Source organism: Saccopteryx bilineata, chromosome 6 (genome assembly GCF_036850765.1).
Source record: "Saccopteryx bilineata isolate mSacBil1 chromosome 6, mSacBil1_pri_phased_curated, whole genome shotgun sequence".
NCBI classification, from domain to species: Eukaryota; Metazoa; Chordata; class Mammalia; order Chiroptera; family Emballonuridae; genus Saccopteryx; species Saccopteryx bilineata.
This window is the reverse complement of record NC_089495.1, coordinates 101,063,624-101,089,652: the sequence shown is the minus strand read 5'-3', so window position 1 is coordinate 101,089,652 and position 26,029 is coordinate 101,063,624.

Here is a 26,029-nt window from a genome sequence, read left to right as displayed (position 1 = left end):
TTATTTTATTTTTCTTAAGTGAGAAGTGGGAGGCAGAGAGACAGACTCCTGCATGCGCCCTGAACAGGATCCACCTGGCAAGTCTCCTACAGGGTGATGCTTTGCCCATCTGGGCCATTGCTTCGTTGCTCAGCAACTGAGCTATTTTAGCACCTGAGGGAAGGCCATGGAGCCATCCTCAGTGCTTGGGGCCAATCTTCTCCAAGCATTCGACCCATGGCTATGGGAGGAGAAGAGAGAGATAGAGAGAGAGAAGGTGGCGGTGGAGAAGCAAATGGTTACTTCTCCTGTGCACCCCGACCGGGAATCGAATCCAGGACAGCTACATGCCAGGCCAATGCTCTACTGAGCCAACTAGTCAGGGCCATATAATATTAGATTTTAAAATTTCTACCCTAAAGTTATTTTTTATTTGATATTAGCATAGTAACTGAGATTTCACTCTTTCAGATGCCATCAGATATATAATAATACATATGGAAATTTCCCTTCCCTTGCTTCCCATGTCATTTTATAACACTCGGGAAGGTTTTGCAGTAAAGAATCTCATCTTATTGGGTCACATGTTTTCTGTAATAACATCTGTTTTTTTTATCATAGTAACAAAATAGCACCAGCATTTTGTGGTAACTAATGAACAGATCTGATAACAAGTAAAAATTTGCACTTTTTACTGAGGAATCTAGATGTAAAATATCTATTAAAAGTCAATTAAAAAGTTTACATAAAAAATATATATATATTATGATACTTGACATTCTTTTGTTTTTGAGACAGAGATTTAAAGCCCTATATTTTCTCATTAATCACTTAGGTTTCTGCCTGACTATGTAATAAGGCCTACTGATTCTCTACCCTAAAGTCAGAGAAACTGTCTTCTAAGAGTTAAATATGACATTGTAGTTAATTGCAAAATGCTAACAACAGCCTTACCAGAAGGCAGCCCTTTCTGTGTCCCATCTGTCAGTACCACGGGTCCACACTGTGGGTTTGGAGGCCACAGCCTCCACTGCTTCTCCAACATCACCATGAGGCTGACCGTATATGGCTATTATCTCTGTTGGGTGTTTCATTGCCATGAGTCTGCATGTGAGTGTGTATAAAATTAGTCCAGGCTTGAGGCACTTGAGAATGTTCTGTTCACTCACCATGAATTTTAATGAAGCATATAATCTGAACTTGGGTTCTGTTCAATTATTTGACTCCTCAAAATTGTTTACCTTTGTGGAAAATTGTCAGCAGCTCTAAGTCAATAGTCTTCCCCCCCCCCCCTTGGATATAGGCCACTCTGCTGATTTATTTGCAGTTCACATTGGTGGCCTTCACATCATAGTCTAGTTATTTCTTGCTTGGTTGTGGCATGCTTTAAAAAAATATTCTTCTGTCTTTAATGTCTTTTATATGCTACTATGTTTATTTTTATTTTGTTATATTATTTTCTTCCCTCAAATATGTGCAAAGTTATTTTCTTCTTTTTCAAGAAGCTAAACTGTTCCTTATTTCATAATCTTTACCATATATTCAAACTAAAACATTATTTTTTCTTACTCTATCTGAATAAGAAATTACATTATGGTCTTCTTGTTAAAGGAAAAGTGTTCATATTAATAAATTTTGGACTTTTAATTTTTTTTTTAGATTTTTTATTCATTTTTAGAGAGAGGAGAGAGAGAGAAGGGGGGAGGAGCAGGAAGCATCAACTCCCATATTTGCCTTGACCAGGCAAGCCTGGGGTTTCGAACTAGTGACCCAGCATTTCAGGTCAACACTTTATCCACTGCGCCACCACAGGTCAGGTCATTAACAAATTTCAAAGGGAAAAGGAACCACTTGGATTCTGTTAAGCTGCTAACACAGCATTATCTGTGTCAAATGATTTATACGTCATACTTGACAACCCAAACTGCTAAGCTTGGTTAGAACACATAACTAGAATTTAACATAAGATACAGGGTAGGTTGGGTTTCCAAAAGTGCATTCCATCAAAATGTGGTCCCCAGAACACATACATACCTAGCTATTGTGCCTCAACGGTTCTTTTGTCCAAAAAATTTGGGAAGCATGGGTTAAACAAAGTTAAATTTACAGTCTGACCTCGAAGAACCTTTAAAATGCCAGCATGCATTGCATAGTAGCTCTAAGAGCAGCAAGTCCCACACACGTGTGCTTGTTTCAGGACATCTGACACAACTAGTGTTTTGTAAAACATGCCTTGAGAAATACTGGTATATCAGATGAATTCTTGACCAAGAGAATAATCTGGCATGGTATGTAGTTAGATGAAATAATGTTCTAAAGTAACTAGTGGCTTTCTAGGGGCCATCCTAAAATCAGAACAACACAAAACAAAACACCTCCATAAAAGTCTTGAGGTCCTAAACCGTCTATTTAAGTAGTTAGCTTCATGTTAATATTCTACACAAAGGAAGGTGAGACAGAGGTGTATGGCCCATGTGGGGGGTGGGACTCAAAATGAGTAAACAATAGCCCAGTAGAGGAGTTGCTGCCAGGAAAATGTCTAAAAATACCCACAGTAAATGTCATCATGATGCATAATGGAGAAACTGTTTGCAGCTTGGAGCAAGTGGAGAGTGTAAGTACCCCCCCACCAGCCACCCACACACCAGAGAGCGCAGGTAACTCTGTCGGAAGGAATAGGAGTTGAAGGTCTGCAAGTGTGCTTTCTCTCCTTCTCACTCTGCGTATGACGCCGACTTGTGCTTGGGAGATGCACAGCCACGAGTGATCACAAGAGACATGAAGACAAAACGGGCCGGGCTGAGAAAGGTGGGGCAACGAGAGAGAGACAGAAGCAGAGAGAGAGAGAGAGCACGAGTTCCCGACAGCCTCCTGGAACTGCTGCACTGGCCCTGGCGCGTGTCTGACTGTTTTCTTAGGAGACACAAATGAAGTCCTATTTGCTGAAGCTGCCATAGTCAGGCATCATATTATCTGCAGCTGGAGCATCTTCTTCACCAAACCAATTCTCTGTCTTGGCTGGGAAAAGACCAGTGTGGAAATAATACATCTATCTGTGTAGTATGTGAGCTGAAAATCAGATGTGACTGAGCACATTCAACAAAACAGTGGGATGACTCTTCCAGAAGCACAGTTTTCTGAGCTCTGCAAAGCCTCTTGGGAGAAACTCGTCCTGTAGAAAGCAGCTGCCAGACGTTGTGAGAGCCTGAGTCAGTAAGAAAGCCTCGGTTGTTTGAGGAGGAGGGAGTTTTATAAAACAGTATTAATACTCAAATATCAATCTTACATACCGAATACTGATATTCAAATCTGTTTCCTGACACAGAATCCATTGAACTTATATTGTGTTATTAAGAAAAATTAAAGGAGACACTTATGTCTGTATAACTTCAGTACCAGTTCCAGTTTTCTCCCCCTTAAAGGGCGTAGCACGTAAGAGGCACTGTGTCTCCCCTGTTTTGGAACAGAACACTGTGACGTTTTGACACCTCAAAAGCTCTGGTGTGTCAGCTGGTTCAGGAGGTGCTGATTCCCCAGTAAGCTGGCAAGTGCCAGGTGTGAGATGGAGGTACCCAGTGGGAAGGGGAAATTTGTTTGCAGGGACATATAAGATACTGTCTGGGGACAGAAGTCTTTGAAGGAGTCTTTGCAGGGGGACTCAGAACAACTGGATGGAGCAAAAGTCCAATTACCTAAAAGAATTTAGTAAATGCTATTAATATAACCCTTTCTATACCTATAAGCCAGGGAAGTCTAAGGAAACTTACATTACAGAATGTGCAGAAGTGCCAGCCATGCATGCACTTGGCTGTTCATTTCGGCCTCCTCAGGGCCCAGGGCAACACCACTTAGCTGAGAGAGTGACAGGATTGCAAATGTCACCTTCCTCCTCTCTCCCTGCTTTTTCTCTTACAGATTAAGGCGTGGGCTCTACGGGCTATCTTCGGTAATATCTTTGATTCTGTAATTCTAAGAGGAACCAGGATAAGGCCAAAAAGAGTAAAATTTAAGAGTTGGCTGTTCATAGCTGGCCACAGGCTTAGGAAGAGGATGCACTGAATGTTAAGTTGTCTGCATTCTCCAATTAGTTCAACAGGATAGAAAGCAGACAAAGAGGTTGAGAAGAAACTCTAGGAGAGTGAGCGCTTGGCTGGAATAATTTCCTATATTCTGTTCCTCATAAATCACAACATAGCAATAGGTAATAGGCAGGATTCAGATGCACTAAAGAAGGGAGAACTCAATAAGATATCCTCAGAAACAAAATAGAGCAACATTGCAATTGTTTCAATTCTTCCTCTTCCCAAGTGTGTAGTGTGTCTGTGTGTGCATGTGCACGCACACACTGTGGCCGTCCCTGAACATTCCTCTGCCCTGACCAGTCAGTCGTTCAGCTTCTTTAGAAAGCGAAGGGGAACAGACTTTGAGGAGAGGGCAACGTGATATACAGTATAGAGAAGTTCATAGTCTTTAGATTCTTAGTTTTACATTTGCTAGCCATGTACATATGAGTAAGTTATAGCTAGTCTTTAAGTCTTAATTTTCTCATTTGTAAAATACAGCATTATTTACCTCATAAGGACATTTCATACAGATAGATAGATAATAGATAGATAGAGAGATAGATAGATAGATAGATAGATAGATAGATAGATAGATTTTACAGGGGTGGGCAAAAGTAGGTCTACAGTTGTATGTGAGTTTTTAATATTATTTATTAATTATTATATTATTTTCCATACAAACAACTGTAAACCTACTTTTTCCCACCAGTGTATATATATTATATACATATAATATAAAGATTTTGTGAACAATGAAGTGCCTTGTGGATGTTCCTGATTTGTGTTGCATGTGCAGAATATGGTGGCATATGAACAGAGTGTGTGGAAGAGGACAGGTATCTTTATCAAAAAGGCCAGGGCTGGCCCTGGCTGGTTGGCTCAGTGGTAGAGCGTCGGCCTGGCGTGCAGGAGTCCCGGGTTCGATTCCCGGCCAGGGCACACAAGAGAAGCACCCATTTGCTTCTCCACCCTTCCCCCTTTCCTTCCTCTCTGTCTCTCTCTTCCCCTCCCACAGCCAAGTCTCCATTGGAGCAAAGTTGGCCCGGGCGCTGAGGATGGCTCCATGGCCTCTGCCTCAGGCGCTAGAATGGCTCTGGTTGCAACAGAGCAAAGCCCCAGATGGGCAGAGCATCGCCCCCTGGTGGGCATGCCGGGTGGATCCCGGTTGGGCGCATGTGGGAGTCTGCCTCCTCGTTTCCAACTTCAGAAAAATACAAAAAACAAACAAACAAAAAGGCCAGGGCTGAGGTCAGAGAAATATGCAGAATTGGAATGATTAGTTGGATACTGAGGATCAGGAAGATTAAACTTTGAGTACAGGGCAGAAATGGCCAGATGCATTACGAAGTCTTTTGTAGGATGAAATCATTTATTCTTTTATTCTGCAAAAATGTATTGGTCTAACAAAATAATACATATTGTATGATTCCACTTATATGGGATACCTAGCATAGGGAAATTCACACAGAACATAGAATAGAGGTTACCAGGGGGATGGGAATGTAAAGTTATTGTTTAACGGGAATAAATTTCCTGTTTGGGATGATGAAATGTTCTGGAAATGGATAGTAATGATGGTTGCATGGCCTTGTGAATATAATTAATTATACTGAATTGTACACTTAACAATGGTTAGAATGGCAAATTTTATGCATATTTTATCACACAATTAATATTGGTGCAGAATCCAAGATTTCAGAGTTTTAACATGATAAAAAAGCAGTCATATTATGGTAGCTACAAGCCATGGCTGTAGAAATACACAAACTTAGGTTGAAAATCAGGCTTTTTTGCCCTGGCCACTTTGCTCTGAAGATAGAACATCAGCCGGAGTGTGGAAGTTCTGGGTTCAATCACCAGTCAGGGCACACATGAGAAGTGACCATCTGCTTTACTTCCCCTCTCTCCCCCCATTCTCTCTGCCTTCCCTTTCCATAGCCAGTGGCTTGATTGGTCCGATCATTGGCCCTGGGTGCTGAGGATAGCTTGGTTGATTCGAGCATCTGTCCCAGATGGGGGTTGCTGGGTGGATCCTGGTTGGGGCGCCTGCAGAAATCTGTTTCTCTATCTCCCCTCCTCTCACTTAGAAAAGAAAATCAGGCTCTTTCACCTAATGACTTGTTTTTATTTTTAATTTATTGGTTGATTTTTTAGACAGAGAGGAAACGAGAGGGAGAGAGACACACAGAGAGAAAGAAAAACATTGATTTGTTGTTCGACGTATTCCTGCCGTCATTGGTTGATTTTTATATGTGCCCTGACTGGGGATCAAATCTGCAACCTCAGCATGTCGGGATGACCTGGCCAGGGCCTCACCTGCTGGCTTATTGTCCTTAAACAAAATGTCAGCCAGATACTTCTCCAACGACATAGGTTTATTTTGGAACAACAAAGAATTGCAACCGAGAACATGCAACATGGTGAGCCTGTGCAAGTCTGCTAAAACAAATCAGTGGAACCTCTTTTATAGAGGGAGAAGGGAAGTTAGGAGGGCTATTACAACCAGAGTTTTCTCTGTTGTGCTTACTTATTATTATTATTATTTTTTTAATGAGAGGAGGGGAGATAGAGAGACAGACTCCAGACTCCTGCATGTGCCCAACCAAGATCCACCCGGCAACCCCCATCTGGGGCTGAAGCTTGAATCAGCCCAGCTCTCTTCAGCACCTAAGGCAGATGCTCAAACCAGAGAGGAAGAGAAAGAAGGGGGAGAGAAAGAGGAAGAGAAGCAGATGGTTGCTTCTCCTATGTGCTCTGAATGGGTATTGAACCTGAGACTTCTGCATGCCGGCCAACGCTCTGTCTACTGAGCCATTTTTCAATGCTGCATGTTAATATCTGTAAAGTGGGGATAATAACAGATCCTGCCTCACAAAATTATTTCAGGGTTAACTGAGATAATGTAGGGAAGTACTTACCAGTTTGTTTAGAACATAAATAGTTGCTCAATAAAAGTTCACTCAGCAATCATGGTTAGTGAACAAGAGACCCTGCTCACACGTGCATGTTATGTGTGAGCCAAAGAGGCTCACAAGTCTAAGCTTGACTCAGAGGAGAAGAAGAGTTTAAAATATGCAGATTGATCCTCATTACAGTAGGAGCAGAGGGGACAGGCTTTTTTTTTTTTTAATTATTGTGTTTACATAGATTCTAGTGTCCTCCCGAATACATGCTCGTCTGAGGGGACAGGCTTTTTAAAGATACTCTTTGAGAAGGAAATTAAAAGACAGAAAGAATGAGGATTGGGCCCGGGAGTCATAGATGATAGTGATTTGCTTCTAAGTAGGAAGATTTAAGTTGTTGAAAGACAACGAGGGCCTCTTTGTTCCATTTCTTCTAGTTTGTTCTTTGGACACTGTTGAACATGTTAAATAAGTGTGGAGGAGGAGAAATCTTTCCTTTACCTTCAAAGTTCTTTCAGCTGGTTCAACTTTGCAGATAGACTTGAAATAGTTTAGCAAGAGAAAAATGACCAAATTTAATTATACACATATGTATGAGAACCCCACATATATGAAAGAGTCAGAGACACCACATATATGAGTGTGTATGTGATAGAAAAGATAGAAAAGAAAAATGAAGAATTTAAGACATTTTGAGCAAAGGATCATCTTGGGGCTTCAAAGGGGAGGAGGGTAAGAAGAGCAGATGTTCAGTGAGTAGAAGTTTGTCCTGCTTTCTAGACATTATCCCTGATAATGTCTTATTATGTGCAAGCCCCAAATTCAAATTCTTCTAGGTAGTTAGTTAAGAGGTTAAAGGGCAGGGTGAGAGGATGGATGCAGAAATTGCTCTTTAGCCTGTAGGGTGTTGGCTGCCTTCTGTTCAAAACAGCTTGTATACTACAGTAACATGTCTTAGGGTGGCTTGTTTTGAACCCCTACGGAAGGAAGGAAGGAAGGAAGGAAGGAAGGAAGGAAGGAAGGAAGGAAAAGAGGGAGGGAGGGAGGGAGGGAGGGAGGAAGGAAGGAAAGAAGGGAGGAAGGAAGGAAAGAAGGAAGGAAGGAAGGAAGGAAGGAAGGAAGGAAGGAAAGAAGGAAGGGAGGGAGGGAGGGAGGGAGGGAGGGAGGAAGGAAGGAAGGAAGGAAGGAAGGAAAAAAGGAAGGAAGGAAGGAAGGAAGGAAGGAAGGAAGGAAGGAAGGAAAGAAGGAAAGAAGGAAAGAAGGAAAGAAGGAAAGAAGGAAAGAAGGAAAGAAGGAAAGAAGGAAAAGGAGGTCTACATGAGGCTTCCAGTCTCGGAAGAACATGCTTACACATTTGACAAAGTTCGCCAAGTCTACTAAGACAGCAGCCCTGCCAGCAGGGTGAGCTTTACCTTATTTTATTTTAGTTCCTCTGAAAACAGTTGTAGGACACAAAAACCTTTCGCTGCAGCAGGAGGGCAATTGGAGCTGATGAAGAAAACTTAAGCTGGCATATGGAAATGAATTTAGTACTTTTAATATTTATTGTATCCCCCCGGAAATAAAATCAAATCTGGGCGCTTTGTTTTCTCTCCAGGCCATTAAATGATAGCTTTCCTTTTTCACTTAACTGATTTCTATCTCTAGAATTCACATAAAATCCCCAGTTTCAGAAGATGGACTTGATTTGCCAAATAGAATGAGAAGAGCGCCATTCTTCTCTGCTGGTTACTGCAGCCACAATGAGTTGCTCAGTCAATAAGGGTGGCCCAGTTAACTTTTGAAGAATGGCCAAACTGTTTTCTAAAATGGCTGCACCATTTTACATTCCTATCAGCAATATAAAAAAGGTCATTTGGTAGAAAACATTCTAGAAATAGTGTTCAAAACTTTAAAAGTTTGATGGTGTTAGCATCCTAGTAAAAACAATATTTTATTTATTTATTTTTATTTTTTTGGTATTTTTCTGAAGTTGGAAATGGGGAGGCAGTCAGACAGACTCCCGCATGCGCCTGACTGGGATCCACCTGGCATGCCCACCAGGGGGCGATGCTCTGCCCATCTGGGGCGTTGCTCTGTTGCGACCAGAGCCATTCTAGTGCCTGAGGCAGAGGCCATAGAGCCACCCCCAGCGCCCAGGCCAACTTTGCTCCAATGGATCCCTGGCTGCAGGAGGGGAAGAGAGAGACAGAGAGGAAGGAGAGGGGGAGGGGTGGAGAAGCAGATGGGTGCTTCTCCTGTGTGCCCTGGCCAGGAATCGAACCCAGGACTCCTGCACGCCAGGCCGACGCTCTACCACTGAGCCAACCGGCCAGGGCCCACAATATTATATAATTAATAATTATTTCATAGTACAGTGGTTCCTGTTATCTGTTACTAAAGAACTCAGACAAATATAAGCACGAATCCTCCCATGTAACTTTATTTTTTTTTCCCCCTCTCAGTTGTAGAGGTCAGATCCAAATATCTTCATAGAGCGATATTACTCCATTCTCCGTTTGTGGTAATGACGGGTAGAAGGAAGTTGCTAAATTGTTCACAGAGCTTAACAGCCAGAGAATAAAAGTGCTAGAAAACATTTGTTAAACTATTTTCTGGCCCATGGTACAGAGAATAAAAAAATGATTCCTTTAGACACAGAGTTTAATGTAAAAAGCTTGAAGCACAAACACAAGGTCTGTAAAATCATTGTTCATTTTCCTTGGAAAAGACACAAAGCCTAGAAATAAAATCCAGGAGAAAATTGAGCATAAAAGAGAAATCTAAAGGTAATTATTTTTATTGCTATAAAGCAGGCTGAGCAATAAGCACTCTGTCACTTGCCCAGGGCAGCTTAAAATTTGTACCAGATGAAGGAGTAGTAAAGAATTCTGACCATTTTACTCTTATGGGAAGGGTTGACTGGTTGAAACAAAATTAGAAATTAGTCAATGTTTTAAATTTATTTTCATTTTGTGTAAGAAAGATGCAGGGATAGGAAAAATAAAAGTCCCAGAAGGTCTTAAGAAAGCAAAGAAGATACAGTTTTTTAAAAATTAAAGCAGAGCATGAATTACTAGAGTGCAGACTGCAGACCATTCTGGAGTTCAGACAAAGGAGCTGCAGCATAGATGTTAATGTGTAACAGCAGTAACAACAGAAATGGGAATGGTCAAATAATGAAGTTACTGAGAAAAGTTAGCACAGTAATGCTAAAGCAATTAAAAGTAAGAAACCAAGGCAGCATTGCTCATAACCAATTTACCAGAGGAGAAAGAGAGAGGATGACTTATATGTCAGAAAGTATCTGTTACAGGAAACACCAATCCTGAGAGGGAAGCCCACACAGTAGGAGGAGACGCATGGATCAAAGAGGAGCACAAACAACTCAGTTCAAAACGTTTAGAATTAGTAGAAAAAAAATTATTTAAATTTTACTTTTCTTGTAAATAATTAAGGTATCAGAGAATACCTGCTCATTTAAGTTTTTCAGGAAACAGCCCTGTCATGAAATGGGTGAGAGTCAGAAATACAATAAGTTAGGGAAAAATATGTGTGTGTGTGTGTGTGTATTTTTACACACAGACTCTCATATTTCCCATAAAACTTACTTGGTAACATTTGAACAAACAAGCTTCCTGGTTACACTAAAGACATCTAGTAGTGAAACCCTAATGGTGAAATAGTACTGTTTTAGGAGGATTGACTTCACCAAAAGCATTAAATTATTTCAGACTGCTAAGATGACTTTTTATAGTTGACTCAATTATTTAATAGGAAATGCTGACCCAACAGCTACATCATGTTGAAAAGGTAGAGAACGGGGACAGTTGTGGAATGTGAAAAAAATGAAAAACCTAATTAACTTTTAGAATGGTGCCTCATTTTTTTCATTTGTAAAATGTAGACAAGAAAACTTATCCATCATTCAGATTCTCGTGCTACAGGTCCAGAGGACTGCAAACCAGCATTGGTGGTATAAGTTGCCTGTGGACTTATTACCAGGAACACGCTTCTCAGAGCGACCCTACTGTTCCCGAGGAGCGCCAGGGCTGCGCAGTGTGGTTCGCTCAGCGTGGGTTTGCTCGGGATCTGGGCCCCCTGTTCCCCCATTGCCGCTTCTTGATTGAGCTGCCTCACTGCTCCTGCAGTCAAGGCTCTCCTGATGCGTCTGTCGTCCTTCCGCTCTCCCAGGTGGTGAGCAGCTTCCTCTTTCTCCCCCACACTTGATGGATACCAGCATGTGACTTTTTATGACATTTAAGAGACTTTAGAAGGCATGACACCGAGAATAATGTGTAACTTCCTCAAGGGTCCAGGCCCATTCTAGGGTCTTTCAGGGTGACCACTCCCAACCTTTCTCCTAACCTGCCTCCTCGGTCAGCATGTGTCAGGTGAGCTCTTTGGGAATGAGAAGTGTACAAGGTTTGTTGGGGAATAAGATCTGTGGGAAGAAGAGGGAGGAAATGGGGTTGAGTGGGGGAGCCATCAGACAGAAATGCAGATCTCTCAAAGTCTCTCTCACTCAGTGGGAGCTCCAGACCAAATACTGTCTTTGCTGAGGTGAGCCTGAATCGGAAGCAGGTCACTTCTGGAGGATATCAGCTGACCACACCCCTCACTGCTGGCCAATGAGTCTTTTTTTTTTTTTTTTTTTTTTTTTTTTTTATTTTTCCGAAGCTGGAAACGGGGAGAGACAGACAGACTCCTGCATGCGCCCGACCGGGATCCACCTGGCACGCCCACCAGGGGGCGACGCTCTGCCCACGGGGGGGGGGGGGCGGCCATGCTCTGCCCCTCTGGGGGATCGCTCTTTCGCGACCAGAGCCACTCCAGCGCCTGGGGCAGAGGCCAAGGAGCCATCCCCAGCGCCCGGGCCATCTTTGCTCCAATGGAGCCTTGGCTGCGGGAGGGGAAGAGAGAGACAGAGAGGAAGGAGAGGGGGAGGGTTGGAGAAGCAGATGGGTGCTTCTCCTGTGTGCCCTGGCTGGGAATTGAACCTGGGACCCCTGCACGCCAGGCCAATGCTCTACCACTGAGCCAACCGGCCAGGGCCCAATGAGTCTTTTTTATGGAGTCTCTGAGCTGTGCACACATTGCTGTCTGCCACACAGCTCAACACAGCTAGGTACTCACTCCAAATCATCAGAAATGCCTCAGCAATATTTCACCTCCCATTCTAGTCACACTGGTCTCTGACTCCAGAGAGGAGAGAAAATTGAAGACCTGATTCTTATATCCTTTTACCCTGCTCTGATACAGACCTCTCCCTAGCAAGACTGACAATGGAAATGTTTGTTCCACTCATAGGAAATCCTACTGCCACCCACAAAAATGTGGTTCACCTATGGCTCTAATAAGCCAATCACAAGAAGTCTACTATTAGTATACAGATGCTCCTTGACTTGCAATGAGGTTACATCCAGATAACCTCCCATGGTGAGTTGAAAATACTGTAAGTTAAAATGCATTTAATACACCTGATCTACCAAACATCATAGTTAGCCTAACCTACCTACAGGCTCAGAACACTTCCATTATCAGGAGGTAACCCCATCAGGAGTCAAGGAGCACCTGTAACTGCCTTCCTACCAGAAGAAAAAGACACACATGGGTATTTTGTAGACATGATGGAATGAGAAAACACAAAGTACAATATACAAAAAACGCTGGCAATGTAGTACACTATAGAGTGCTGGCTGTTGACCCCTGGTGACCTCATGGCTGAGGGGGCTCCACGCTTGCTGGTTCTGCCCAGCATCAGAGAGAGGAGTACCACAGGTCGCCAGAGGGAAAAGATCAAATTTCAAAACTTGAAGTGTGGTTTCTACTGGATGCGTATCACTTTCACACCATCATACAATTGAAAAATCTTACGTTAAACTATTGTAACTCAGGAACTATCTGCATCCCCCAAATATGGGTTATTCTATGTTGAAAAGTACCACATGTGCAATATTAACAGCTAATCCAACTGGCACTGTGCCAATTTCAGTAAGCGACTCACCAGTCTCTTAAAGGGTGTCATAATCTTGGAATTTGGTTCCATCCAGGGAACCTTATCTTTAAAAAATAAATAATGTATATAAAATGCCTTGAGGTTTGTTTTCTATGTAAATGCAAGAAAATATTTATATAGTATCAAATATTTATGGAGGAATGAAAACACTCTTGACCGAATTTCTCACTCTCATTCTAAATATAACAACATGGGCCCTGGCCGGTTGGCTCAGCGGTAGAGCGTCGGCCTAGCGTGCGGAGGACCCAGGTTCGATTCCTGGCCAGGGCACACAGGAGAAGCGTCCATTTGCTTCTCCACCCCTCCGCCGCGCTTTCCTCTCTGTCTCTCTCTTCCCCTCCCGCAGCCAAGGCTCCATTGGAGCAAAGATGGCCCGAGCGCTGGGGATGGCTCTGTGGCCTCTGCCTCAGGCGCTAGAGTGGCTCTGGTCGCAACATGGCGACCCCCAGGATGGGCAGAGCATCGCCCCCTGGTGGGCAGAGCTTCGCCCCTGGTGGGCGTGCCGGGTGGATCCCGGTCAGGCGCATGCGGGAGTCTGTCTGACTGTCTCTCCCTGTTTCCAGCTTCAGAAAAATGAAAAAAAATAATAATAATAAATAAATAAATAAATAAATATAACAACATGTACTTCAAATAGGAGTCAGCAGCAACAAGCCAAAGTTTGAGAACATTCAAAGCATTTTCTGATTTTCTGCTTCACAGTATCTGCTTAATATGGTTAGTCTTCAGCTCAAATAAAGATTTTTTTTTCAAAAAGTTAATTTTAAGGCATTTGTTCGGAACTCTAAGCATAATTCCCATTAAAACAATGCTGTAGATGGCATTTGCTTTTCTGAGTGAATCCACAGAAGGCAAAGTCTCTGGAACTGTAAAGACTCACTTTTCCACCACTTACAACATATACTTAGAGATAGTATGCATATCAAAAAATTTTTGCCTGACCCAGGCGGTGGCGCAGTGGATAGAGCATCAGACTGGGATGCAGAGGACCCGAGTTCGAGACCCCGAGGTCGCCAGCTTGAGTGCGGGCTCATCTGGTTTGAGCTAGGCTCACCAGCTTAAGCCCAAGGTCGCTGGCTTGAGCAAGGGGTCACTTGCTCTGCTGCAGTCCCTGGGTCAAGGCACATATGAGAAAGCAATCAATGAACAACTAAGGTGCTGCAACAAAGAATTGATGCTTCTCATCTCTCTCCCTTCCTGTCTGTCTGTCCCTCTCTCTGACTCTCTCTGTCGGGGGGGGGGGGAAAGAATCAGACAAAGATAAGGAAAATTTGGGGCAAATGACAACATTTCCCCTCCCCTCCACCCTGCCAGGTGTTCATTTAAAACAAAACAAAACAAAAAACCCCCATTTTTAATCACCTCCTTCACAATACAATTTAACATGGCTACTTACAGTGTAAAGAAAACTCAAGATGGGAACAGAAATTCAAAAAGGAGGAAGAAACAAGGGGCTTGGAGGGAAGATGTGAGGACAAAGGCTGGAAAAAATTTCCCCCTCCTCTTTTCCAATTTTGACTTATCTTGGCTGCACCATTAAAAAATTAAAAAATTTCTCCAATCCCTCTCAATTACCTTGCAGACACAAACCCATGCTGTTGGGACGGACAGGGCAGTAACGGAAATTTCCCTCCTTCTCTCTCTTCCCCTTTCCCCTCTTCCTCTCATCTTCATTTTTCTCCTTATTCTTCTCCATCTTCTCTCTCTCTTTCTCTCAAAAGCCTCTCTATTCTTTTTCTTCCCTGAGCCACATGCCACATCATGCCTTAGATTACACTGTTTTCACCTTTCCGTTCCTCTTGTTTTGTGTCCTTTCTGCCCCGACGCCTTTGCCTGCATGGGGTTCGCAGCGTGGCTTACCTGCAACCACACTGTTTTCCCTCTCTCTACCCTACGCTTCCCATGCAGTCTCCACCCTGTAGGATCAACTTCATCACATTGCTCTCCTACTTAAGGACCTTGATACTAGAGGAATCAAATCTAAACTTCTTATATCTGGGTCCTGTCTAATTTTGAGCCTCGTCTCCTTGCCACCCTCCATTCATTGTATTTCATTGATTCCTTCCTGGCCTCTCAGATTGGGTAGAACAGGCTGCCTTCAGCCGCCACCCCACCAGTGTTCCCTTTTGTTTCTCTTGCTAGACTCCAAGCACCTTGAGGAAAGACACTAAGTCTTTTATCCATAATACTGTGTTGCAGAATGAAGACTCTACTACCAGTTTCGGGCATGGTGGCAAGTAAACTGACACCTTGGCACAAGGTGAGAAGTGACCAGGAGTGACTAGCAGCAAGAAATACAACACATGTAGGAGAGATGTGTCATTCTGCATAGCAGAGGATCTTAATTAGCATAAGGGAAGGAATCCTGAGTTAGAGGGACATTCTCAGCAAGAGAGGCTGCTTTCACAGCCGCTGCTAGAGCACAGGCAGGACCTGGCCTAAACTGAGCACAAGTAAGCCAGGAACTTCCTGTGCTCTTGTTGGAATATATCACAGCATTAAAAAGCAAATGTTAAATTAGTATCACAGCTCTAATGCTTTAGTCTAATAAGCTCCATTGAAAATGAATGCTAAATATATAATATATCCTGCTTTAAAAGTTTTTTTATTTTTATTTATTTTATTTTTTATTTTTATTTTTTTGTACTTTTCTGAAGTTGCAAACGGGGAGGCAGTCAGACAGACTCCCGCATGCACCCGACCGGGATCCACCTGGCACGCCCACCAGGGGGTGATGCTCTGCCCATCTTGGGGCATCACTCTGCCACAATCAGAGCCATTCTAGTGCCTGAGGCAGAGGCCACAGAGCCATCCTCAGCACCCAAGCAAACTCTCCTCCAATGGAGCCCTGGCTGTGGGAGGGGAAGAGAGAGACAGAGAGGAAGGAGAGGGGGAGGGGTGGAGAAGCAGATGGGCGCTTCTCCTCTGTGCCCTGGCCGGGAATCGAACCCGGGACTCCTGAACGCCAGGCCGACGCTCTACCACTGAGCAAACCAGCCAGGGCAAAAGTTTTTTGAAATGTAGTAATTCTTGTGAAAAACTTCTTATGACACTCATAAAATCAAATGTAAATATCTACATATACATATACATATATATCTATAATGTATTGTAGACTATGAAACAAATTTTGTTGAGCAATGTTCAATAAAGAGTATTAGCTAAGACTTTCTTTCACATATGGAGACACACCTCCAATCTACAAAACTGTTTCCTCCCAAGCAAATCTTGTTCTTAAAAATGGGACTTTTTCAAAACAGGAGCAGCAATACAAGACCCAGATTCTTGGTAACAGGAATATCTGCCTAAGAATTTCTTTTCCTTACTAGTTGAGTTGGGGGTACACATGCATTAACTATGTCAAGCTACAAGGGAAATTCTAATTTACTAATTCTGGAGCAGAAATTCTCTTTTTTTTCTTTTTCTATCCAGACTGACTGATCCACCAAAAACAAAAATAACAAAAAAAAAATCAATCAATGTCTACATAAATATATAATTTAATATGTCTTTTAAAAAGAGAAATAGAAAGTATTCTATTTCATACTTTAGCACAGGGGTAGTCAACCCTTTTATAGCTACCGCCCACTTTTGTGTCTCTGTTAGTAGTAAAATTTTCTGACCACCCACTGGTTCCGCAGTAATGATGATTTATAAAGTAGGGAAGTAACTTTACTTTATAAAATTTATAAAGCAGAGTTACAGCAAGTTAAAGCATATAATAATAATTACTTACCAAGTACTTTATGTCGGATTTTCGCTAAGTTTGGCAGAATAAATCTTTGTAAAACAACTTACTATAGTTAAATCTATCTTTTTATTTATACTTTGGTTGCTCTGCTACCACCCACCATGAAAGCTGGAATGCCCACTAGTGGGTGGTAGGGACCAGGTTGACTACCACTGCTTTAGCACAATAAATATTTAATAGATCCAGCAAAGTAAAAAATACTTTTCTTCTTTCTTCAGGGGACAGTGAAGGCAGGGGATGAGGCAGAATAAGGAAGGGAATAGAATTGGAGATCAAATGAGAGGGAGAGATGCAGAGCCAGAGAGACCCAGGCAAGTCAGTATACAAATGGAAAGGTAAAGAAAGACGAAAGCAGGGTTAAAAGGCTAGGCACAGAGGTTTAAGTCTCCAGGAGAAGGTGTTTAACACCAGTCTAGATGTGAAAAACCAATACAAGAATGGCATAGGGAGAAGGAGGAACCTCGAGCTCTGTCTTGAACATATTGTGTTGGAAGGACTTTAAGGAACTTCTACTTCAGTAACTGGAAAAACAAGACTCAGAGCAAGGACTTAAATTTAGAGCTCATCCCCTAAAGCTGTGAGCATGAAAGAAAATAAAGTACGAGGTAAAGACTGAAGAAAGAAAAGGCCAAAAGTGAATGTTTATAAAACTTCATTAGCCTGACCTGTGGTGGTGCAGTGGATAAAGCATCGACCTGGAATGCTGATGAGGTTGTCGGTTCGAAACTTGGGGCTTGCCTGGTCAAGGCACATATGGGAGTTGATGCTTCCTGCTTCTCCCTCTTTCTCTCTCTCTCTCTCTCTCTCTTTCCTCTCTAAAATGAATAAATAAATAAAGTCTTAAAAAATAAAATTAATAAAAATAAAATTGCCATAGTTTAAAAAAACACTTCATTAAACTATTTCAATTACTTATTTGTAGAGAAAGCAATGTAATTGAATATGCTGCATCATTTTGCAATATTTTGGTTTGACATTTTGTGATACATTGATCTAAACACCCATTTCTAATGTGATTTATAGCTTTATTTTATTTTAATGACAAAGTATCTCACAAAGATACACAGAATCAAAGGGCAAAAGTGCATCACTGGCAGCACAAACTACATAACAATACTTATTTTTCTGTTCTATACATTAATTATACAAAAGTTTTTGTTGAAATCTAAATGGTCAATTTTTGTCTTCCCTGATATCAATTGGTTGTTCTTGCAAATTTATTAGAAAAAGTTCTTCAAAAATGGGTGAAAGCCCACTGAAACTTTATTTGGTAGATGTTGGGCAGATAAAATATATTATGCTCGCTTTGCTAAAGATGGTGCTGCCCACGTGGAAGCCTGTTGTCCAGATGATGATATTAGTTGCCCTTCTTGCTTGGGATGGGCGTGATTATGTTAATATGTGTTGGGAGAGGGCTTTCACACCAAAAGGTTTTAAAAGGAAGAGAGATTGCGTTGTTCCAGGAGAAGAGGGATTACATTCTAGGAGGAGCCTATGCTAGAGGAGAGCAAAGAAAGGCCACGTGGAGGAGAGGAGAAGCAGCCAAGATGGCAGAATGCTGAAGAAGCCAGTTTGTGCAGAGAGAAGGAGATGGGGAACAGAGGTGAATAAGGCTGGTGAGCTAGAAACCATTAACTCTAGGAAACTCGGATAAGTCAGTATCTTTGTGAACACTGAATAAGTGGGTATTGGAGCCCAGTGTGTGTTTTTACTTGCCCACCAGGTGCAAGCTAGGATTAAAAGTAATGGCCCACCAGTTCTTGGCTCTGTTGTTTCATCACTGACTGTCTGAATCTAATGTGAACCTGCATGGGCCAGGTGGCTGTGATGGTGGCCGTGGATACTGGCTTTACACTAGCACAAGTTTATTTTGAAAAGTAATTAATTTCTCATTCTTTGGATGACTTCATTTTACATCTGATTAGACCATTATTGCTTCCTCTCCTGCTGTGGCTGATGGAAGAGCACTTACTCAAAGGTCAGTTCTACCATTTCATGTTCCCCTGGCTCAAAATATTAGTATCATCTTCAGTCAGTAGCCTCTTTGCAGGGATTTTTAAAACCTCCTGTCCATTTTCTGAGGGTAAGTTTGTGGAAAACTAGAGATTATAATCCATCAATCCATGTACACTGAAGCTTGTGGCAATAGGCTGAAAGCATGTGAGTGGATGTGATCACGAAGGTCAGCCTGCTCAGCAGTTAGTTCCCCATCTTGCCTGGGACACCTGGTGTACCTGACATGGTGCAGGTGGAATGGGGCAGCATTGGCAATCTGTATATAAGCATGAATAACGCCTTTAAAGTAGACTTCGAAAGAATAGTCTTCTTCTCATCTTTAGATTTAAAAATAAATATACAAATAAGATTTCTATTATTATTTTTCTTATAACCCAGTGGTTTACATTTTAAAACCCAAGTATGTTTGTCCCCCTTTGAAGACCGATACTTCAAAGCAGTAGTTCTCAAACATCAAAATGTCTAATAATCTTTTGAAGGTTATTTATCAGGTTTATTAAGGAATAATTTACATACAGTAATGTTTACCTACCTAGTTGTATATTTCTGTGAGTTTGTACTGTGATTAGGTGCCAAAGAACTGTAAAACTTAGTATTGGCAGCGCCATTTTAAGGAGGAAAAGTCAGGCTTTCTGGCCCGTCTTTTCTTTGGAAAACAGAGAGAGAAGGATATGGAAGTTTCCTGACTTGCAAGAACTGCTGGGTCATTTAGTTTTAGCTCTCTGAAAGGATTAAGGTTATCTGAAGAACTTCCTTTTTCTTTCAAAAAGAGACAAAATTGCCTGACCAGGAGGTGGCACAGTGGATAGAGTGTTGGACTGGGATGCAGAGGACCCAGGTTCGAGACCCCGAGGTCGCCAGCTTGAGCGTGGGCTCATCTGGTTTGAGCAAAATCCCACCAGCTTGAACCCAAGGTCGCTGGCTCCAGCAAGGGGTTACTCAGTCTGCTGAAGGCCCACGGTCAAGGCACATATGAGAAAGCAATCAATGAACAACTAATGTGTTGCAACGAAAAACTAATGATTGATGCTTCTCATCTCTCTCCGTTCCTGTCTGTCTGCCCCTGTCTATCCCTCTCTCTGACTCACTTTCTCTGTAATAAATAAATAAATAAATAAATAACAAAAAGAGAGAAAATTTACATACCACCCTACACCGATTTTGGTTCTCCCTCCCTTCCTGGAATACTGAGATTAACGTGTATCTCTAGGCAAAGGAGGAAAGATAGACACTATAAGGTTTAAGAATGTATTTTGATATGTAAAATGACATCACCATTGTGTCACCTTGAAAGTTTTAACATTTTTTAAATCTCCTAGACCAGTAGTCCCCAACCTTTTTTGGGCCACGGACCAGTTTAATGTCAGAAAATATTTTCACGGATCGGCCTTTAGGGTGAGACGGATAAATGTATCACGTGACCGAGACAAGCGTCAAGAGTGAGTCTTAGACGGATGTAACAGAGGGAATCTGGTCATTTTTAAAAAATAAAATATCGTTCAGACTTAAATATAAATAAAACGGAAATAATATAAGTTATTTATTCTTTCTCTGCAGACCAGTACCAAATGGCCCACGGACCGGTACCAGTCCGCAGCCTGGGGGTTGGGGACCACTGCCCTAGACGAATGTTATAATCTTGTTAATGATTGTGTTACGCTGTTGTAAGGCCAGGAACCGCGATCGTGGCCATTCACATGCAGGTTCCCATTGGATTCGGGCAGACGATAAAGAAATGGCGGAGTCAGAGGATGGGGGGCCATCCTATTTATTGCTGTCTCACCAAGACAGGCAAACCACAAAAGAAGACAAGGGAAAAGCAGAAAACCAGCTCTTCCCATGAAGGGCAAGGGATCAGGGAAGCCCCTGCAATTGTGATAGCAGGAACTGTGTGTCCAAGCTCCTGGTCTGTCCCACTTTATAGTGTAGAAAACCAAAATCCCTTAATCCAATATACAAACAAGGAAGTCTCCGATACAAAGTCACTTATCCAAGGCATAATTGGATTCCTCATGAGAGTGCACCACCCAGATCATACAATCAGTCAAGGGTGTGGGGAAAGCCCAAAACCAAACCCTAGGCCACAACGACCTGGCCTGCTTATAGCCTGTCCCCCACACCCAAGCGAGCAACATATATATCATATTTACAAACTTATTTGACCAACAGCTGTCATGCCCCCCCAACCTACATGTGGTCAAAGGGTATATAACCAGCCTCTAAGATATATTTGGGGCTGCACGATTTGGCTCAGATATGCCCCGTGTTAGCCATATGCAGTCAGAATATTAATAACTCTCCTCCTTTTAATAAAACCTTTCAAAATTCATATGAACTCGGTGTCTCTACGTAAACCCACGGAAGTGAGGTATGGTACTTTACAACACTACCATTGAGTATGTAACTACAACTACAATTAAGAAATAGAACATTTCTATCACCCTTCTGCAATTACCTCATGACCCTTTTAGTTCATCTTCTTCCCCTACCTGCAGCTCCTGGCAACCAGGGATATGATATCTGTCCCTATAGTTGTAATTATTTTAATTGAGATAAAATTTATATAACTTAAAATTGACTATTTAAACCATTTTAAGTGGTTTAAGTATATCCACAATGTTATGCAACCATCACCACTACCTAATTCTAGAAGATTTCTTCACCTGAAAAAAAAACTGCATACCCATTAAGCAGTCTGAAAATATTTATTTTAAAAGCTTGTTAAACATGTGGATTCCCAAGTCTAGGTTGGGGCTTTAGAATCTGCATCTTTCACAAGTGCCTAGGTATTTCTCTGACCCAGGTGGCCCCCAAAACACATTTTGAGTAACTCTCTTCTAAAGGTAAAGCTATTTCAATACAACACTGTACAGTCTAATTTTAGAAGAGACACAACTGGACTGTTTTCTTAGAAACTTCCTATGTCTCCCTGGGACCTCACCATCATCTTCCAACAAATGAGGTCTCATTAACATTAGCAATTAAAATTTTTTCTTTCCTTAACCCACTGCTCATTCAGTACGTCTGTCTCTCAGTAAGGACAGCTCGGGTGTTTCTGAGCACCAGCAAATGTTTCACATCTCTTTGCCTTGTCCTCTAATTACAAAGTCACTTGGAGACTCCTCCTACTGTCATAAGTCATGGTGGCCATACCAAGGATATCAAAATCCATGCCAAATGTGCTGTCTTCCAAGCTTTCCTGTCTTCTGTATGCTTCCCTGGAAACAGACTCTGACATGGAGCATTGCATGTAGAAGGTTGTTTTTTTTTTTGGGGGGGGGGGTGCTCTCAGGATCTACCTGTGAAGGAAGGAAGGCAGATTGAGCAGAAGGAGAGGCCACGAGTTCAGCTAGTCCTGTAATCAAATTAGGAGGAGAATGGCCTTTCAGTGTTGTCCTATGTTGGGCAGATAAAATATATTATGCTCACTATGTTAAAGATGGCGCTGCCCACATGGAAGCTCATCTCCCAGGTGATGATATTAGTTGCCCTTATGCTTGGAATGGGCGTAATTATATTAATGTGTGTTGGGGGCGGGCTGTGGGCAGGCAGGATCCTTGTAGCCTGGGGCTTGGTTTTAGGACTAAGCCTTTCCCACCCTTTTTGATGTGGGGTGGACTTTGTATCAGAGACTTCCCTATTTTGTATATTGGATTAAAGGTTTTGATTTTTGCACTATAAAGTGGGACAAACTGGGACCTTGCTCTCTTGGTTCTTGAGATTAGCACTAGAGAGGAGAGCAGAGAAAAGCCATGTGGAGGAGGCCAGGAGAAGCAGCCAAGATGATGGAGTGCTGAGTGAGAAGCCAGTTTGTGCAGAGTTTGTGCAGGGAGAAGGAAGGAGATGGGGAACAGAGGTGAATAAGTCTGGTGAGCTAGAAACCTTTGATTCTAGGAAACTCGGATAAAGTCAGTAGCTTTGTGAGCACTAAATGAGTGGGTTTTGGAGCCCAGTGTGTTTTTACTTGCCCACTGGGTACAAGCTAGGATTAGAGATGATGGCACACCAGTTTTTGGCTCTGTTGTTTCTTTACCAACTGTCCAAATCCAATGCGAACCTGCATGGGCCAGGTGGCTGTGATGGTGGCCATGGCTACTGGCCATATATCCTACATTGAAGCAAGCCAGCTGGGCCTTTGTATTTCTATAGTAGCCAGTCATTGGCCATAGGTTGCTGTTGGGCAGATAAAATGTATTATGCTCACTTTGTTAAAGATGGAGGCCGTCGCCCAGGTGATATTAATGTGTGTTGAGAATCCTTTTAGCCTGGGGCTTGGTTTTGGGATTAAGCCTTTCCCACCCTTTTTTGATGTGGGGCGGTATAATCCAATCATGCCTCAGAAAGTGACTTTGTATTAGAGACTTCTCTGTTTTGTATATTGGATTAAGGTTTTGAATCTACACTATAAAATAGGGGTAGAACGGGAGCTTGCCCTCTTGGTTCCTGAGATTATCATTAGAAGAGAGAGCAGAGGAGAGCAGAGAAAGGCCACGTGGAGGAGGCCAGGAGAAGCAGCCAAGATGGTGGAGTGCTGAGTGAGATGCCAGTTTGTGTAGAGTTTGTATCTGGGATAAGGAAGGAGATGGGGAACTGAGGAGAATAAGGCTGGTGAGCTAGAAACCTTTGATTCTAGGAAACTCGGATAAGTCAGTGGCTTTGTGAGCACTGAATGTGATTGGGTTTTGGAGCCCAGTGTGTATTTTTTACTTGCCCGCCGGGTGCAAGCTAGGATTAAAGACTATGGCCCACCAGTTTGTGGCTCCATTGTTTCTCTACCGACTGTCCGAATCCAATGCGAACCTGCATGGGCCCGGCTGCTGTGTTAGTGGCCCTGGTCTTGGCTGCTGGCTTTACAGTTGCTCTGGGGTTGGGTTGGGGGAGGTGAGGATGTTATTCCCTATGGTAGAGAGCACTTTCTTTCTTTTTTTACAAATCTATTTCTTTTTTAAATTTTATTCATTTTTAAAGAGAAAGGATGGAAAGATAGAAAGAGAGAGGGAAAAGGAAGGGAGGAGTAGGAAGCATCAACCTCCATATGTGCCTTGACCAGGCAAGCCCAAGGTTTTGAACCAGCAACCTCAGTGTTCCCGGTCAACGCTTTATCCCCTGCACCACCACAGGTCTGGCAAGAGAGAGCGTTTCCTTGTGAGGGACACAGCAATGAGTCGCCAGCAGCTGGTATTCCCAGCATTGAGGTAGGGGTGTTTAGGCCCTGAAGAGGATATCTGAGTAGAATATCTGAGCAGAATCCACTCATTCCTGTGTGGTGTTTTAATAATAAATTCACTTCATCTGGAAATATGTAGCTTGCTCAGGATTCAAGTTGGTCTTGTTTCCTGGGGAACTTACAAGAAAAGATCAGTGCAAAGAACAAAAGCCTTCCGGGTGCAGTTGATCTGGAGGTTGTAACTGGTGTCAGTGTCCACCTCGTCCTTTGCCTGTTCGGGATCCCCTTTAACCCTGCTAGCACACATGCCAGTGTAAGTGCCTTTCCCACGATGACCCCGACTCCGTTCCTGATGGGTCTGAGCCCCTGGTTAGCATAATCCTGCAGGTTTTATATTTGCTCACTTACTATTACCCTGAGTGACTGAGAACTAAGATATGATCCTAAGTATTACTTGAGCACCAAACATATTCTACCCTGCACCTTCCTTCCTACACTCTACATCCTTTTAAAGTCAGGCAATGATACACCCACCTGGCTTCAGTGGGAAGGGGTTTTGACAGAAACTATTATAACACTCCTGAAATCAATGGAGCTCTAAGAGTCTATGCTGTATCTTTAAGATGCTATATGTTATTTGTTTACTAAAAAAAAATTCTAGTTGAAAAAGAAATAATCTGTTGAAATATATCTGAGCTTCTCTGCCCTAATACCCTAAGATTTTTCCATCAAGAAACCAAAACTCTTCCTTGATCCTGAATCCTTATCTAGCTACTTCCCACCTCTTTCTTTTCATTCATACCCCAAATCCTCAAAAGACAGTGCATGTCATCATTTTCCAAAGCATCCAGAGAATACTAGTTCCAAGGTATCAAAAAGCAATTTTATGGTAAATACATTTGGCATTTTTAATTATCACTAATAGCTGATATTTGCTGATGGCTTACTACAAATCAGGCACTGTTCTAGGAGCTTTCAAAACACCATCTCATTTATTTTATGCATTTATTCATTCAACAAATATTTATTGAGTTCCTACTATGTGCCAGTCACTGTAGTACATGGTATGAATGTAACATAATACTAGAACCACAAACACATAATTCCTACCTTCAAGAGGCTCACACTTTAGTGGGAAGACAAGTATTGATTAAAAAAATCACAAACAAATGTAAAACTGCAGTGGTTCTTAATGCTATAAAGGAGAGGTACACAGTAATATAAGAGAATGTGACCAGGATGTTGACTTAGAAAATTATCAAGCCTTTCCCAAGAAATTTGAAATTGGGCTGGGATTGAAATAATGAATGGGGTATATTGATTATGATTGTATAATTATTAAACTCATATAATTTATGTATAATACACACAAATATATATACACATATATATTAAGTATATGCACTTATATATACTATATATTTGATGGTGAAGGGAAATCAGTCAGATATTATGCAATAAATGACATGATTAGACTTGCATGTTAGAAATATCACCCTGAAAATGATGAGGACAAGAGGTGAGAGAATGACAAGTTTGAAGAGAGGTTCTGACAACAGACTGAAAAGTTATGACTAAGGTCTGAACCAGAGCAATGGCAGGGAGACTGAGGAGAGGGAACGGTCAGTGGCTGTGAGAGAGGCACTTTGACAGGGTTTTGGCCATCATTTGGGTGTAAGAAACAACAGTATGAAAAGGTTTAAGGAGGACTTCAGTTTCTAACTTGGTCAACAGATTAAAATGGGTGACTTTTGAGTAGGATATAGGATATAAGAGGAGAATTGAGTTTTGTGGGGAAAAGGAAAATTTCACTTTTGAGTCTAAGGTACATGTTAGTCCTTTAGGTTAAGATTACTCAATTTAAACACTGTTGTCATTTTAGGCCAGATCATGCTTGGCTGGAGGCAGTCATCCTGATCATTGTAGAATGTATAATTTAGTAGCATCCCTAGCCTGACGCGCTAGGTGCCAGGACTATGATATCCCCACTTCTGAAAACCAGAAATGTCTCCAGACACTGCCAAATGATCCTTGGGGGACAAAACTGCTCCTGGTTGCGAATCATAGATTCAGACTGCGATTGCTCCCAGGGTTTTAACTGCCGTGCATATGCTAATGTACTCATATGTGAATCTCAACCCACGCCTTCTG